General features: G+C 44.9%; 1 long non-coding RNA gene across 4 annotated transcripts; it reads right to left on the bottom strand.

Annotated features, from left to right (window-relative positions):
• Positions 1-2,909: 2,909 nt before the first annotated feature.
• LOC135376427 (uncharacterized) lies at positions 2,910-11,039 on the bottom strand. Of its 4 annotated transcripts, XR_010417683.1 has the most exons (8): positions 10,479-11,039; positions 8,960-9,306; positions 7,526-7,646; positions 7,293-7,440; positions 4,169-4,322; positions 3,955-4,104; positions 3,713-3,869; positions 2,910-3,000 (listed from the first exon to the last, which is right to left on the bottom strand). It is a non-coding gene; the product is annotated as an uncharacterized LOC135376427 (long non-coding RNA). The 4 variants fall into 4 exon arrangements; XR_010417682.1 differs by having other exon boundaries at positions 2,939-3,869; positions 7,259-7,440; XR_010417684.1 differs by having other exon boundaries at positions 2,939-3,869; positions 4,160-4,322.
• Between the last annotated feature and the right edge of the window lie 7,454 nt (positions 11,040-18,493).

The raw sequence follows: 18,493 nt of genomic DNA, 5'->3' as shown, positions 1-18,493 counted from the left end.
TGGCTTAAAGTGCCACCATAGATTGAATCTCGTTAATCTCCAAAATCTTACTGGATTGATGCCATTACAATCAGGTTGTTGAACCGAACCCGGTCCCAAACCAAAAACCGTACCGGAACCAAACCCACATTTTCGTGACACTGTTGAACCCACACCAGTGCAGAACCATAAAAAATAATAGCGGTAACCGGTTTGCAACAAAACGGTTCGGACATAAAAGAAGTCAGCATAAGAGTTCCTCTCAATCCCCCGAACGAAGACACATTGGTATCATCATCATCACGCGTCCATATAATGAATTTAAGAGATTTTCACCTATCAGTCAAACGAGGACGTATAGTAAGCGTACATTCAGCGTCTTTTTAACACGTTGAAGCCCAGTTGTCCTTGTGAGCACCGCGGCTAGCGCCCCACACATGCACTGCGGTGTCTACTCTTCAGAGACGAGGCACCACACGGGACGAATGAAACAGGAATGGAGTAGGCCAGTTATGTAGCTGTATAGGACGAATATGCGATTAAGTAAGCGCCCAACATTTCCCTTTACACGTGAGCAGTAAAAATTAAGCAAGTCAGAAACACGAGAACTGGAGAAGGAGCGTACGAAGAACGGTGCCTGTTTGATTGGTCGTCGTTTGAAAAGTAAATGCAGTTCTGCAGATTGGTAGTGCAATTGTGTCGTGACACATTGCCTTTGTGTTGTGGATCAACTGGTACAAGCTAGCTAGCAAGTACCGTCATCTATGTAACGCTGTCCATCTTATTAGGTTTCCTTTAAGTGTATCTTGCTGGCACTGTGCGTGTAAAAAAAAAAGATATTGGGAATAGAAAGTAGCAGGACTACACCGCTTCATCAGCGTGGACTCTCTTTGCGAAAAGTGTTCATCCATTTCTCCTTTCTCTCGCTAAAGGGAGCGCCTGACCACTAAAAACATCAATGCAGACAGCAGCAGTAAGCTAATCGCGAGGCATTTCCTGATAAAAGCAGTTTTATGGAACATATAAAATGGAAGCATTGAACGGTTCGGGGCTGTGAACCGGTTCGACTTTTGGCTTGGCCGAACTGGAACTGAACTGAACCCGTATTTTTTGCGGTTCAACACCCTGATTACAATCCATGTGTCTTATTATTATTATTGTCTTTATTTACTCATGCAAATGCTTATACGCCTGCCATATGGACACGAAAAATTATATGTGCTTATTCCTTGAGGTCTTAATGTCATTCATGTGGTGCATCACAGAGATATTTAATGACATTTGTCTGAATGGAAGTTTCTGCTTGATGACATCGCGACAACTCAGTCGCCGACGAAATGCTTGCTCTTGCTCCCATTGTCGTGTCGATCATGATTTTTTCATAATGTGAGGTTACGGAGGTATTCCTCGATAAAGGAAAAGTCGCGTTTTGAAATTTTCACAGACAAAAGCAAAACATTGCATGACAGCTCCAAAGTGACGGCATCGACATCATGGCATTTAATGTCATTACAAACTGATGTATGGCATGACCTTCGAGGATGGTGCCATTTGGGGGACTAGTGGCAGTACATGATAACGTAATCTGTTCTGCCTGCATGGCACAGGTATTGCACTGTAGTACCCCCCAAGACCTCGTTTCACTGTGTGAAGCAGAAGTGTCATAAAATAAACTTCTAGTTTTGAGTAGTGTGATGTCATTTGGTGCTCAACCTGCAATGCGTCAGGCGACACTGATCCCTGAAGCTCTATTTCCGTCTCCTCGCCATGGCTGCTGGTGGGCTTCCAACCCCGGGTGGTGAGCAGAGTATCAGTATCATCATCATCATCATCATCATCACATTTGGCCTTTTGCTAGGAGAGATGCGCCAACTCTCGATGGCATCTGCTCTTGGGGGAAAATCCAAAATACGCAGACTTGCGGCTAGAGCACTGCACAGGCTCGGGCTTACTCAAAAACCCGAACCCGGCCCGGTCCGTGGGCCAGGCAAAGCTTTTTTTTGGGGGGACAGCACAAAACCTGGGACAGCACAGCCAGTGATAAGATTTGAACCCAACACTTTCTATACTCGTGTTCAAACGTACGAAGGAAAAGAAATCTAGTGCGTCAACTACATACGCCGTTTGAGATAAGGAGCCGCAAAAGCGCACCAGGGTACCGCAGCGTAGTGTCATGGCCAATCTTAACAGCCAATACGGAAGCAGAGTAAACATGAAGGAGCGAGCGTGACCTCTCTGTGTCCAGCCATCCTATCTGTGGCACAGTAACATTTGGAGAGCCGACAGACTAGATTTCTGTTCCTTCTTAAGTTGGACACTACTACAGTCTTCAGCGTCAGTCTTGGTAAGTAACTAATTTAAGAGCGACTTGTCACTGTGACTAGTTACCACTTTTGGTTAAAGCGACAGTCTGGACCTCTGAAGGGTGTTTGGATTATGGCTGCGTTCGATTGTACTCCACATAGTACACCGTCCACGCAGAAGAGAAAGGATCAAAGCCTCCCGGTTTGGCTCTTTCAAATTTAATTTGGTCGAAATTTATTGAATCGTACGGGTAGTCCATGTCCAGTTTTGGTTTCTTCGTGACGTCACGATTGTGCGGAACATCTCAACAAAAATTGGCACGTCCAAAGCTATAGTCATAGTCATGAGCAGTGCGGAGGCAGAGTTGTTCTCCCGACAGTTACGACCACTTGTAGAACAAAACTTACTGCCAGGATGAAGGTCTTTTTCACTCAACCCATTGCCGGTACGAGATGCACAGATTGGAAGGCATTCCCCATGGTTTTTTTGTGCCATGCAACATGGTTCTGACTTTAGAATTTTTTATAATTACTCACTGCTGTTCGGTGCATGAGCTTCCTGCAAGGCAGTTAGAGCAGTTTCAAATTACGGTATAATTCTACCAAGTTCTGAAAGAGGAAGTACCTTTATTCAGCTCTCATTGAAATACATAAAGTGTCATAGTTTCTTCCATACTTATTGCTTCGCACTTTTTTCATGCTGCGTGAATTTGATATGCTGAAAGGAATGAAGCAAACAACCAGTGGGAAGACACGCATAACTTTAACGACAACTGTAAAAAGTTAAATAGGTAGAGCACCACCAAAACCATATAGCTTTATTACACTTGATGCAATAGATGAAACAATGAATCACCTTCCTGAAGTTATTTCCTTTCAACTAGATCACCACAGAAACAGTGGTGCTCTATGCTAAGCTCTTACTATTTACTTATTACTCTTACTTATTAAGTGGTGCTAAGCTCATACGCATGCTGTTGAAATGGCTGTGGACATTGACGATATACCTAGAGCCCCTAGCTTTCTGCGAAATTTGGCGGAATTGGCCGTGCCTCATGGAACTTGCCGTTTCCCTCAGAACTGTCTGTTTTCTACAGAATATTCGATATCTTACAGAATTATTCGTAAGGGCTTCAATCGATGTAAACCTGAGCAGTCCCGCTTTTCACGGCAAAATGTGACGCAGTGAAACGAAATTTGACACGCTGAGAGAGATTCACTGAGTGGAGTCTAGTTTTCTTTGTGCACTGAAAATTATGCAAGGCTGGGAAAACGCATGGGATGAGTCTGTATGTGCTCTTGGGAGAATTGGCTCCACCTTTTTTGCTCGTGTTCGCTCGCCTTCGGAATCTCGCGGATTTGTAAATCTGACTTTGCGGAAAGGTACATTTTTCCACCGCAGAAAAATAGAAGATTTAGATGTGCCTCACGACTGTCTCCCGCTTTGCAAGCAGACGTTTCCCGCTGTCACTGGTGCTCACAAACCAGTACAGATGACGGATGACGGTTTTGAATCAAAGTTGCAGCATCTGATGCTTCTTGGACTTTCTTTCTTGGTGCCAGCACAACAATGTCATATGGGGTGCCCTAGCAATGAGAAACACCTTGAGGTCCATACCATATTTATCGTCCAATGTTTTGCCATGTGCCACACCTCAAAGCGGCGGCTTACCTGTGGATACTTGGCCTTCAGAAAAGACTTGACGTGTGAATGACAATCCCTCACAAGCGTATTTACTGCCATTCCCTCGGACGTGATGTAATCAAGGCACAGTTAAGGTCCTTTTTGCTCCATGCAATAACTGTAGGACATTGTGGTTGTCTGGAAATGTAATATTGGTGCTATTAGCCATAACGTTTGGATGAGCCAGGCATACCTTAACTACCTGAAAGTGCACAATAACGCTGATCGTCGCCTCCATGATTGTACATGTACTGTGAGGCGCAGTGTGTACAGGGGAGTTGCAACGAGCATCTCCGGCAAGATGCAAAGATGTGCCCTGTAGCTCCACTTGCAATGCTGCCTTTCTTTTGCTGGACCTGCATAACGTAGTACGTGTACTGGAGTGTCAGTTTCAGTGGATAATTGAACCTCTGTATGCAATAAGGGGATAAGTCGAAAAATCCCAAACTGAGAAAAGGGGCCTGATCTGATTGTCCGTCCCATTGACACACATGCATTTCCCGTTTTTCACCATGCTGTAGCGGGCCAACAAATCACAATAAGGTCCTAAATTTTCATTGGCAGGTGCATACTGGTATGTAGATGTCATTGCAGCAAAAATAGTAAAAAGGGGATAAGTCGACTTATCTATCCCCTTATTGCATACAGAGGTTCAATTATAGTGCTACTCAAATATACATATGGCGTGCAGGTGCAACAAAATACTAGCCACAAGAACATACTTAGTAACGACCATGTACCACAAATGTATGGTTCAGATATAAATGACATCTACAAGAATTAAGCTTCCCCGTCCAAACGACCATTGGCCTTCTGTTTGCACGAACCCACATAGAGATCTATACCACGTACTCAGAGCAGATGATTGTTCTACAATATACAGGGTGTTTTTTATTCATTACAGAATTTTTATTAAAAAAACTAGCAGAGAAAAATATTTTGGTGGGCAGGGTGGTTTACATACGGCCAGGCGAACATCCTGAAGGACAGCGTATGCAACTACTGGATGACTAATTACCTAAAATTCATTAATTAATTTATTAATCTGATGTTTTCTGCAAAATGTGAGATAGCATAATTGGAGCCAGTCATTATTCAAATCCACCGCCCTTATGAAGGAGCCTGTGAAGCGAACGTATTTTGATTTAAAATGTCAAATTTTGCTATGCAAATAAGCAGACTACACGCTTTTCGAGCGCAGAAACGACGCGACCTTCACCTTATCTGGGTTGGAGAGTGATCACAGATTAGCGCCCACACTAATCAGCTCTGTCGCTCCAAAGCACGTGGCCCTTTCACGTGGTATGTCTGACGCTCTTTTTACGCTCGAGTAGAGTGTAGTTCTCGTTTCAGCTCATTTGCATAGCGAAATTTGGCAATGTATATCTCGAAGTATGTTCGCTTCTCGGGGTGTTTACTAAGGGCAATGGATTTGAATAATGAGAGGCTCCAATTCTGCTATTCAGCATTTCCCAGAAAACATCTAGTTAACAAGTAACTAATGCGTAATCCAGCAGTTGTGTACGCTGTCCTACATGATGTCTGCCTGGCCCTAAAACCCTGCCAAAACGGCATCTATTTTGCTGTGCTAGTTTTTAAAAAAAATTGGAAATGGATTTAAAAAAAACACCTTGTACAAAGAAACACAAAAAATTGCAGTGTAATAAATGTACTGCACTACATGGTGAGCAAGGTTTCATGTGAAGAGCCAGTTTCCTGGGCATACTCAACACCACCTAGAGGCAAAGCCTGACACTTGAGCAACATGACATAACAATGAAGACTAGAGATGGGACGAATCTGCAAATCTTACGAATCTTTTGAATCCTTTCTTCAAAAAAGAGTTTAAAAGCCACGAAAAAACTCCTTCACTGAAAAATGTTTTGAAGCAGAATTTGATTTGTTTAATGAAAAACAAATTGAATAATAGCTCACTTTCAGGAGAAAACATACACATATACTTCTTCCTAAGTGTAATTTATTTAACGTGTTGTTCATCGACTACAGGAAATACATAAACTCTCAAGTCTGAATTCCTTCCGTAAAATGAAGAAGGAATCAAAGGAAAACCGTGTTGCTTTTAAACTTGTAATATCGGACCATTATCTTGTGGTTTGGATGCGCCCCAGGGGCCGCCAGTCACACAGGCTTTCGGTGGACTCCAGAGACACCAATTTTAGAAACAAAAGAACGTGGTCGGTGGATTCGAAAGATTTGATTCGCTGTTTTGGGCACTGGGATTCAGATTCGCGAATCTCTAATCCGTGCCCAGGATTCGAGGATTCGGGAAAGGAGTCCTCCTCCTACAGGACAATGCACGCCCGCATACCACGCATCTCACGACAGGCACCTTACAGGAACTTGGCTGGGAGTAGCTGCCACATCCCCCTTACAGTCCAGACCTTGCCCCCCGCCATTTCCCTCTCTTCAGTCCACTGAAGGCGTTCCTTGGGGGCTCCCACTTCAGCCGCGACGACGAGGTCAAGCATGCGGTCCGATCATGGCTGCTACGCGTCGGTAAGGATTTCTACGCTGCTGGCATCCAAGCCCTCGTGAAACGCTGGGACAAGTGCATTAGTGCAGCTGGAGATTACGTTGAAAAATAAAACTAATTTCTCCCTTCTAAGTTCATTTTACTTTTGCGAAAAATGAAAAGGCCCGGTTTGACTTGAACGCTCCTCGTAGGTGGTGCTGACATATTACACCAGATCAAGAGCAGCTGGATTTTCATGCACATGCCAGAAGCCAGTTGTGTGCAGTAGCCAATCACAGCGTGGAATGCTTAGGAATTTCAATTTCTGCTCCACTTGGAAATACTGTGCCTTCTGGATCTCACATGTCGTATCGTGGCTGGCCTATCAAAAAAGCTTCTCCAGCTCCACGAAAAAGCAAAAATAATGAACTCTTTTTTTTTCTCTATTCTTTTTAAAGCAGAAGTAGGAGGTAAGACACAGAAAGTAGTCACTCTAACAAACTGCCATGCAGAGTGTTAAGTACTCGTAAAAGAAGATTCTTCTTTCCTGCTTCCTAATTGCTTCCTGTGGCAATGAAATTTAAGGCCAGGCATTGCAGATAAATACATTTCCCTGGTGTTCCTAACTTGGTCTGAAGCCCAATATGCCAGCGACCGGCTGACAGCAATGGCTAATTTTTATTGCGGCCCGTACACAGGTTCATGTCAGGCGGGTTATCACGTGTTTTCGTCATCCCGTTTACCATGCCAGCCCTACTACATGATGCAGTATGCTCCGTGCGGGTCATGTTTTACACATAATCTCTCAGCGCAACTCACGTCTTGTATAGCTGGAAATAAGCAGCACCCCTACCGTCGAACGGGCACAGCGGTGATGCTGCCGCCAGGAAACAAGACTGCCGAGCACACCGCAATATTTCCTGTGGGCTTCCCGTGTACAAGTGGCTGACTGGTTCACTCGCTCCTGTGGCCTGTCACGCAGGTCATTTTGGCAAGTGTCCCTACAGGACGCAGCTAAATATTAGTGTCTGCTGATGAGCACAAACTTGATGCAGCTCCACCAAGCGAGTATGTAACACAACGTACATCTGAGGTGGTGACGAGGGCCGTGCCGCACGCCTTGCACAAAGACAAAATGGAAGCATGTATATGGGGTTTCCAGCCTTGTGTCCAGTATGCAATAGGGTCCTCGATTCCAATCTGTGAACTGACAGAGGTAATAGCGTATCAGGACTGGCCTTAGGCACAATGTAGATCAATTTAATGCACTTAAAACAACTTTTTTTTAGTGACAGGAGCCTAACTACCCTGTTTTTTTGTTGTTTTTTTAATTCCAAGTTAGTGATGCGAAGCAACTGTGGTTATGAGTGGCATACAGACGTGGACAGAATGACAGCAGAAAGGAGGGGGGACAGGGGGGGGGGGGTTAGTATGCGTCCTGGGCCGGCTTCAGGGAGTACTGCGCTAACATTCGTCCTGAAACACAGCTGGAAAATCCAGAGGAAAACCTCACACAGCAGAGCCTCCCCTCCGATTCGAACCCGCGTCAACTCTCTGTCTTGCCACGATATACATTGTGCTTTGGTGCTACGGTGAACAGCTTTCTCAAATACATTACAGTCGCGCCTCATTAACGGGGCACTAAACAGCTCCACAAATATGCTCCGTGAAAGAATGTGGCTCACGATATCCAATTACGAAATTCATTTACTTCTAGCGAGCGTCTTTGCCATGAAACAATGCCATTCAAAGAGCATAATCCGTCTCTCCTTCCTACTCTGAGAGCATCTAGGTCACACGTCTCGCACATGTAGCAAAGCTGCATTCCAGTCACTGGAGATGGGGGAGATTTCGGACTCCTAGCCAATGATGGGCCTCGTTGACATCAGAAGCGGCGTGTAGGGGAGAACCGGTTGTGGGAACATTGCTGTGACCTTGTGGAGCAATGCGGCGCCGAAAACATAGCGCGCACACGAAATGGAATATTGTGGTCATTCTGTACTTTTTGATCTGGCCACCTTGGGATTGATGAGTTTAAATAGGTTTAGAATTGACCTCACTTCCCGATATTACAACGAAATCAACGTATATGCGTCCCGCATTTCGAATGGCTGACGATCATCATTCTACGTATTTTCATAGGAACTGCTGCTGTCGTGTGCTACAGTAATCGTGCGTCCGCTTCTGCACATTCAAAATTCAAATTTCTATCGTCCAATGATGATGGGAGATCTTGCTAGCTGATGAGTAGCGCCCCTAGCGGGTCGTGCGGCGTTTGGATTTGCCGATGATGACATGGTCGCTATAATGTAGTAGGTCGTGTACTGTACATAATAACGAGATGGAAACACATGGACTACATATGATCTGTGCCTCGCTGCACCGTCCATTGTCCGAAATGGAGTTTCCATATTAACGAACAGATAATGCACTCAAAAACTTTGGTCCTCACAAAAATCGTTCATAATTCGAGCTGTCCGTATTAACGAGGCATGGCTGTATATCTAATGACATCTTTACCTGTGCTGCTCATCAAAGTCGATAGTACCGGCTGCCTCTTCATGTCCTGCTGGTGTGGATGGCACGCAGTGCCGTGGAAGAGGGCCGATGATACGACTTGATGGTCTGGGTGTTTGGCAGGACTGGATAGTACGCTGTCTTCTTCTGGTGATTTACGCGGCAGAGAGCTCTGAGAACGCAGGGATGGCACGGGACATGGACAGCCTGGTGACACCGGTACTTTCACTATCGCCGTACGGCGCGGGCCCTCGGTGCAGACGTATGTGTCTGTGTTCCCACTCCCGGTACAGTGTGGCTTTTTCGTTCATCTGTTTGGGTAGCTGCATTTCGTACAGCAGGTGCTTCTGCTGCGTGTGAGGAAAAGTTTGAATTCGAGTGAGCAATTAGACGTGGCGAGCAATCGAAAACAAAAAAAGAAGAGGTTCTGGTTCGATCAAGAATGAAAACCACAAGCTTGTCTGAAGTGAATCAGTGAAACAGCTGCTGTGCGACATATTTATGACCTGGCATAATGTCCACTTACTGAGATATGATTTGATCACTGCTTGTGACTCATATTTAGGTTCCGAGAACACTATAGAATGGAATTGGTGTTGATGGACAACTTTAAGTAGTTATAGATGTAGTTAAAATACATTGCAATAGTTAAGGAAGTACCTTTAACTACCCTCCCTGAAAAGTAGTTGAACCACTAGTCAAACTACTCCATCACGAAGTAGTTATACTACTAGTTAAACTACTGTAGAAGTAGTTAATGGCCATCACTGTAAAAGACAGCTGAGTTGGCTGGTTGTGTCAATTAACATATGTTTTCACCCAGGCAGATTTACACCACATACAGCTCATTTCACACACAAAGCGCATTCTTTTCACTTGCACTGGACTGCACTACCTCGGACTCCACGCAAGACGGGTTTTCGGGAGCTGCACTTTCCAGCTGAAAGGAACTTTATTAATAATTAATTAATTTTAATTATTAATAATTAATAATGCCTTTATTTTCAACAGGAAAGTGCAGCACGCAAAGAACCCAGTTCAGATCTGGTGCAGGAGGTGCAAGCGAAAAGAATGCGCCTACAATATCGTACGTAGTAGTGGTAGGTTGGTCATTTGCCTTTTACGGCAGGGCTAGCACGACCTCGTTGTAGGAGGTTGTGATGCACACCAACAGAAGTCAATACCACACAGTGACGAATATGTACCTGTACACTGAACTCACAGTTGCTGAACTGATAGATCTGCACTAGGTTAAGAAATTCACAACCTATCAAAAGTTCTCGAACGTGAGGACGTAGATAATATGGCACGTTGAACAAGGTGCTTGCAGGTTAGCTCCAGTGAAATTTGCACACATACCTGAGAGCCACTGAAGTTTATCTACAGTGCAAAGGTGCTGAAAACAACTTATATGCAAACAATAATAATGGCAATAATGCATTGCTTTACGCAAATATAGCAGATGACCTGATCAATGGTTTCCAAGTACAGCACATGACTGAGGCCGCAAAGCAACACTTACTTGTCTCTCGAAAAGGAAGGAACCGTACTTCATCGTCCCGGTCCTGCACACAACACACGCTTTGATAGAAAACTGTAAACCTACAGCTTGGCGAAAGCTCCGTAGTCTCTGCGGGGCTTACGCTTTTAACGTGCGAAGAACTTAATGGCGCTTCGACAACATCCTCAGGATCAATGAAAACTGAAGGAACTGCATCAGGTTTCAGTGTGTGCCGCGGTCTCTTTCCAGGACGAATTATTCCAAACTCTTGTTGCAGTCTGTCTGCCTCTTGAAAGCAATCTGCTGTGAAGTGTTCAGAACAGAGTATACTTGACTTGTAGAGCCTCCATCCAGGACGATGAACTCTCGTTAACCACAACTGTCTTTGGCGTTCGGATTTCGGAAACCCAAAAAACGACACACCCGTCGTGTTTTCCCTCTTGTTCTTACAATGAATAAAGCAGCACCTATGTCCCACCATCGCCAGTCACAAACGCGATGAGTACCGAAAATAAGGACACAACTATGCACAAAGAACAACCGTACAACCCTCCGTAGCCGCCGTGATGAAGTAGCGTTAAGCCATACGCCATACGCCGCCGCAGACAGCGGAAGCGGAAGAAAACCAACAAGGGAACACTCGTGACATCACGAGTACGCGATAAATTGATGTGCGGCTTTCAGTCGGGACAAAACATGCAAATTCAAAATTGAATTAAAAATTATCGGAGGGAAATGACACGGTTCTAGACATGCGCGTATAGAAAACAGCTCATGGAAGCTTTCAATGCCTGCTTTGCATCACATATTGGTATATTTTTCCTGTATCAAAACTTATAACAAAAACGTCTTCATCGCCCATGGCGCGATGAATATTTGAATAAATTATTAGAAAAGTCGAACTAAAAAATGTAATTGGGTCGTTTAGCTACCCAGTATTCGACACATTTCTTTTTCCACTTTCCCCCTCTAGATTGGATATATGAGAGTTCCGTTCTTCCACGTGGTTTTTGGAAGGCGCTTACGACAAATGTTTCCATGCAGCAGGATTTTCGCTTTTCAGCTGACGTAAAAAATACCGCAGCAGCTGCTATCATATTTTGCTTTCTTCATTCCTACACGCCTGCGGCGGCACCACTATATACCCACTATTCGACACATTTCGTCCTCCACTTTTTCCCTCTAGATAGGATATATGAGAGTTGCGTTCTTCCACGTGGTTTTTGGAAGGCGCTTTAGGACAAATGTTTCCATGAAGGATTGTCGCTTTTCAGCTGACGTAGAAAATACCGTAGATGCTGCTGTCATATTTTGCTTTCTTCATTCCTACACGCCTGCGGCGGCGCCACTATATACCCACTATTCGACACATTTCGACCTCCACTTTTTCCCTCTAGATAGGGTATATGAGAGCTGCGTTCCTCCACATGGTTTTTGTAAGACGCTTTAGGACAAGTGTTTCCATGCAGGATTGTCGCTTTCAGCTGACGTAAAAAATACCGCAGCAGCTGCTATCATATTTTGCTTTCTTCATTCCTACACGCCTGCGGCGGCACCACTATATACCCACTATTCGACACATTTCGTCCTCCACTTTTTCCCTCTAGATAGGATATATGAGAGTTGCGTTCCTCCACATGGTTTTTGTAAGACGCTTTAGGACAAGTGTTTCCATGCAGGATTGTCGCTTTCAGCTGACGTAAAAAATACCGCAGCAGCTGCTATCATATTTTGCTTTCTTCATTCCTACACGCCTGCGGCGGCACCACTATATACCCACTATTCGACACATTTCGTCCTCCACTTTTTCCCTCTAGATAGGATATATGAGAGTTGCGTTCTTCCACGTGGTTTTTGGAAGGCGCTTTAGGACAAATGTTTCCATGAAGGATTGTCGCTTTTCAGCTGACGTAAAAAATACCGTAGCTGCTGCTGTCATATTTTGCTTTCTTCATTCCTACACGCCTGCGGCGGCGCCGATATATACCCACTATTCGACACATTTCGTCCTCCACTTTTTCCCTCTAGATATGATATATGAGAGTTGCGTTCTTCCACGTGGTTTTTGGAAGGCGCTTTAGGACAAATGTTTCCATGCCAGATTGTCGCTTTTCAGCTGACTTAAAAAATACCGTAGCTGCTGCTGTCATATTTTGCTTTCTTCATTCCTACACGCCTGCGGCGGCGCCACAATATACCCACTATTCGACACATTTCGTCCTCCACTTTTTCCCTCTAGATAGGATATATGAGAGTTGCGTTCTTCCACGTGGTTTTTGGAAGGCGCTTTAGGACAAACGTTTCCATGCCGGATTGTCGCTTTTCAGCTGCCGTAAAAAATACCGTAGATGCTGCTGTCATATTTTGCTTTCTTAATTCCTACACGCCTGCGGCGGCGCCACTATATACCCACTATTCGACACATTTCGTCCTCCACTTTTTCCCTCTAGATAGGATATATGAGAGTTGCGTTCTTCCACGTGGTTTTTGGAAGGCGCTTTAGGAATGTTTCCATGAAGGATTGTCGCTTTTCAGCTGACGTAAAAAATACCGTAGATGCTGCTGTCGTATTTTGCTTTCTTCATTCCTACATGCCTGCGGCGGCGCCACTATATACCCGCTATTTGACACATTTCGTCCTCCACTTTTTCCCTCTAGATATGATATATGAGAGTTGCGTCCTTCCACGTGGTTTTTGGAAGGCGCTTTAGGACAAATGTTTCCATGAAGGATTGTCGCTTTTCAGCTGACGTAAAAAATACCGTAGATTCTGCTGTCATATTTTGCTTTCTTCATTCCTACACGCCTGCGGCGGCGCCACAATATACCCACTATTCGACACATTTCGTCCTCCACTTTTTCCCTCTAGATAGGATATATGGGAGTTGCGTTCTTCCACGTGGTTTTTGGAAGGCGCTTTAGGACAAATGTTTCTATGCAGGATTGTCGCTTTTCAGCTGACGTAAAAAATACCGTAGATGCTGCTGTCATATTTTGCTTTCTTCATTCCTACACGCCTGCGGCGGCGCCACTATATACCCACTATTCGACACATTTCGACCTCCACTTTTTCCCTCTAGACAGGATATATGAGAATTGCGTTCTTCCACGTGGTTTTTGGAAGACGCTTTAGGACAAATGTTTCCATGTAGGATTGTCGCTTTTCAGCTGACGTAAAAAATACCGTAGATGCTGCTGTCATATTTTGCTTTCTTCATTCCTACACGCCTGCGGCGGCGCCACTATATACCCACTATTCGACACATTTTGTCCTCCATTTTTTCCCTCTAGATAGGATATATGAGAGTTGCGTTCTTCCACGTGGTTTTTGGAAGGCGCTTTAGGACAAATGTTTCCATGCAGGACTGTCGCTTTTCAGGTGACGTAACAAATACCGTAGCTGCTGCTGTCATATTTTGCTTTCTTCATTGCTACACGCCTGCGGTGGCGTCACTATATACCCACTATTCGACACATTTCGTCCTCCATTTTTTCCCTCTAGATAGGATATATGAGAGTTGCGTTCTTCCACGTGGTTTTTGGAAGGCGCTTTAGGACAAATGTTTCCATGCAGGATTGTCGCTTTTCAGCTGACGTAAAAAATACCGTAGATGCTGCTGTCATATTTTGCTTTCTTCATTCCTACACGCCTGCGGCGGCGCCACTATATACCCACTATTCGACACATTTCGACCTCCACTTTTTCCCTCTAGACAGGATATATGAGAATTGCGTTCTTCCACGTGGTTTTTGGAAGGCGCTTTAGGACAAATGTTTCCATGTAGGATTGTCGCTTTTCAGCTGACGTAAAAAATACCGTAGATGCTGCTGTCATATTTTGCTTTCTTCATTCCTACACGCCTGCGGCGGCGCCACTATATACCCACTATTCGACACATTTCGACCTCCACTTTTTCCCTCTAGACAGGATATATGAGAATTGCGTTCTTCCACGTGGTTTTTGGAAGGCGCTTTAGGACAAATGTTTCCATGTAGGATTGTCGCTTTTCAGCTGACGTAAAAAATACCGTAGATGCTGCTGTCATATTTTGCTTTCTTCATTCCTACACGCCTGCGGCGGCGCCACTATATACCCACTATTCGACACATTTCGACCTCCACTTTTTCCCTCTAGACAGGATATATGAGAATTGCGTTCTTCCACGTGGTTTTTGGAAGGCGCTTTAGGACAAATGTTTCCATGTAGGATTGTCGCTTTTCAGCTGACGTAAAAAATACCGTAGATGCTGCTGTCATATTTTGCTTTCTTCATTCCTACACGCCTGCGGCGGCGCCACTATATACCCACTATTCGACACATTTTGTCCTCCATTTTTTCCCTCTAGATAGGATATATGAGAGTTGCGTTCTTCCACGTGGTTTTTGGAAGGCGCTTTAGGACAAATGTTTCCATGCCAGATTGTCGCTTTTCAGCTGACTTAAAAAATACCGTAGCTGCTGCTGTCATATTTTGCTTTCTTCATTCCTACACGCCTGCGGCGGCGCCACAATATACCCACTATTCGACACATTTCGTCCTCCACTTTTTCCCTCTAGATAGGATATATGAGAGTTGCGTTCTTCCACGTGGTTTTTGGAAGGCGCTTTAGGACAAATATTTACATGCAGAATTGTCGCTTTTCAGCTGACGTAAAAATACCGTAGATGCTGCTGTCATATTTTGCTTTCTTCATTCCTACAAGCCTGCGGCGGCGCCACTATATACTCACTATTCGACACATTTCAACCTCAACTTTTTCCCTCTAGATAGAATATATGAGAGCTGCGTTCTTCCACGTGGTTTTTGGAAGGCGCTTTAGGACAAATGTTTCCATGAAGGATTGTCGCTTTTCAGCTGACGTAAAAAATACCGTAGATGCTGCTGTCATATTTTGCTTTCTTCATTCCTACACGCCTGCGGCGGCGCCACAATATACCCACTATTCGACACATTTCGACCTCCACTTTTCCCTCTAGATAGGATATATGAGAGAATTGCGTTCTTCCACGTGGTTTTTGGAAGGCGCTTTAGGACAAATGTTTCCATGAAGGATTGTCGCTTTTCAGCTGACGTAAAAAATACCGTAGATGCTGCTGTCATATTTTGCTTTCTTCATTCCTACACGCCTGCGGCGGCGCCACTATATACCCACTATTCGACACATTTTGTCCTCCATTTTTTCCCTCTAGATAGGATATATGAGAGTTGCGTTCTTCCACGTGGTTTTTGGAAGGCGCTTTAGGACAAATGTTTCCATGCAGGACTGTCGCTTTTCAGGTGACGTAACAAATACCGTAGCTGCTGCTAACATATTTTGCTTTCTTCATTGCTACACGCCTGCGGTGGCGCCACTATATACCCACTGTTCGACACATTTTGTCCTCCACTTTTTCCCTCTAGATAGGATATATGAGAGTTGCGTTCTTCCACGTGGTTTTTGGAAGGCGCTTTAGGACAAATGTTTCCATGCAGGACTGTCGCTTTTCAGGTGACGTAACAAATACCGTAGCTGCTGCTAACATATTTTGCTTTCTTCATTGCTACACGCCTGCGGTGGCGCCACTATATACCCACTATTCGACACATTTTGTCCTCCATTTTTTCCCTCTAGATAGGATATATGAGAGCTGCGTTCCTCCACACGGTTTTTGTAAGACGCTTTAGGACAAGTGTTTCCATGCAGGATTGTCGCTTTTCAGCTGACGTAAAAAATACCGTAGCTGCTGCTGTCATATTTTGCTTTCTTCATTCCTACACGCCTGCGGCGGCGCCACTATATACCCACTATTCGACACATTTCGTCCTCCACTTTTTCCCTCTAGATAGGATATATGAGAGTTGCGTTCTTCCACGTGGTTTTTGGAAGGCGCTTTAGGACAAACGTTTCCATGCAGGATTGTCGCTTTTCAGCTGACGTAAAAAATACCGTAGATGCTGCTGTCATATTTTGCTTTCTTCATTCCTACACGCCTGCGGCGGCGCCACTATATACCCACTATTCGACACATTTCGTCCTCCACTTTTTCCCTCTAGATAGGATATATGAGAGTTGCGTTCTTCCACGTGGTTTTTGGAAGGCGCTTTAGGACAAATGTTTCTATGCAGGATTGTCGATTTCCAGCTGACGTAAAAAATACTGTAGATGCTGTTGTCATATTTTGCTTTCTTCATTCCTACACGCCTGCGGTGGCGCCACAATAAGCCCACTGTTCGACACATTTCGGCAATGGGAGCTGGTGGGAGCCATCATCTAGGCCATGGGAGCCGGTATATGCAGGGACGCTTTTTATTTTTGAAGATCTGTGTATGGGCCAATACGGGATGAGGGATGTCTCAGCATTTTGCGTCGCCCTCCTTTCTGACAAGTGTCCGCACAGTTCTCTGTGAAGGCGGCCCGAGACGCGTGATGCCCCGAGCAACATGCCGACAGACAGGCAAGCAGATCGCTCGGAAATGCCACACCGCCCCGATCTCCTCCACTTTGAGGTCGTTTTTGTAAATTAACTTCGCACGGTCAGATGAAACATTCGGGTGAAATATTTTGAAGGGGTTGAAGCGGGGTTTCGGGCAATGTTATTTTTGTGTTCCTTCAAAGGAGCGATGTGGTGGACATTTAATGTTGCTCGAAAACCTTGTCTCGTTCGTCAAGGTGTCTATCAGGAGCCACCATACTCAATATTTTCGCTGTGCGATGTATTCTCAATGCGGAATCATATTTAGAAATGAGAGAGAGAGAGAGAGTGAAATAACATTGGGAAAAAAGGTAGCCCGCGACGACCGGCACGATCCCCCTCGGGTGACCTCAAAAACGTCACTGTGCATTTTCTTCTCACTGCGCAGCTCACGCGCTGAGCCAGCTTACGTCACGAAAATGGTTAAAAATTGGGCTGTTCGGTACAGCATACTTTAAAAGCGATAAAACCCCCGTGCCGGGGAACAAGTCAACAGACGACACAACACACAGGCCTGTGTGTTGTGTCGTCTGTTGTCTGTTGACTGTGTGTCTGGACAGGCTGTGTGTCTGTTGACTTGTTCCCCGGCACGGGGGTTTTATCGCTTTTAAATTACGTCACGAGTCACGTGCCAGGAGAAGAGGCGGTGTCACGACGTACCCTCCTCCTTCCCTCATTCTCCGATACGCTTTTTCCTAAAGGTATGGTGGGCTAGAAATACGGCTGTGCCAATCGGCAAGTTTTTCAAGTACCCAAAAATGAAGGATGCTCCAGGGACGCTGAAGTCCGCGATAGGGCCGCGCTCTGGCGGATTTTCCTAAGTCACGTGATGTTCAACTACAGTTTGCCCAAGAGCGCTGGTGTGCGACTGTCAGTGCTTGGGATGCGATACGGACAAACAAAAACACGAGTCACTCGTTATCAGTTGTTTTGTTGCAGGTATCACCGCGGCTGGCCTTCACTGCTTTCTTATTTGTTTGCTTTTGAACTGATCGAGGCAGCCCGACGAAACAAGATACTCTATACAGCAATCTATTCTATCAAGCATTAACACAGTACCATATGACGACAGTGGCATGTCTTGCGACTTATGACTTACGGCACGACGGACAGGTTTCATACGAAACGCCGCAAAACTGTGACAAAGATTCTCAGCAGGTGAAGATAGGCGAATCGATTATGCTTTCGAGTCGCTCGTATAGTATCACAAATTGACGAACAAATGAAAGATGAAAGTTGTTCCAGCCTCAGAACATCAGTTTGTCTCTTGACGAACAAAATCTGTTGTGGCCCTTAGTACACTGCGAAACCACAACAGGAACCATTCTGCTGTCTATTAATCTCACTCTATGTTAGAAATGTTAGAAATATTTTCACCAGTGGAATATTGTTATACGAGAACCCCTTCATTTTACGTCTGTCGAAGCAAGTAGACGAGATAGCGTTTTTTTTTCTGATTTATTTTCTTGTTCACCGAAGTTGGGAATCAAAGCATATACACGCCCACGCGCTTTACTGATAAGGTGACGAACGAACATCTACAGCATGGCATGTGTTATCACATCATTCAGGTGTGTGCCATT

Source organism: Ornithodoros turicata, unplaced genomic scaffold (genome assembly GCF_037126465.1).
Source record: "Ornithodoros turicata isolate Travis unplaced genomic scaffold, ASM3712646v1 ctg00001087.1, whole genome shotgun sequence".
NCBI lineage: Eukaryota > Metazoa > Arthropoda > Arachnida > Ixodida > Argasidae > Ornithodoros > Ornithodoros turicata.
This window is presented reverse-complemented; position numbering and strand designations above follow the sequence as displayed.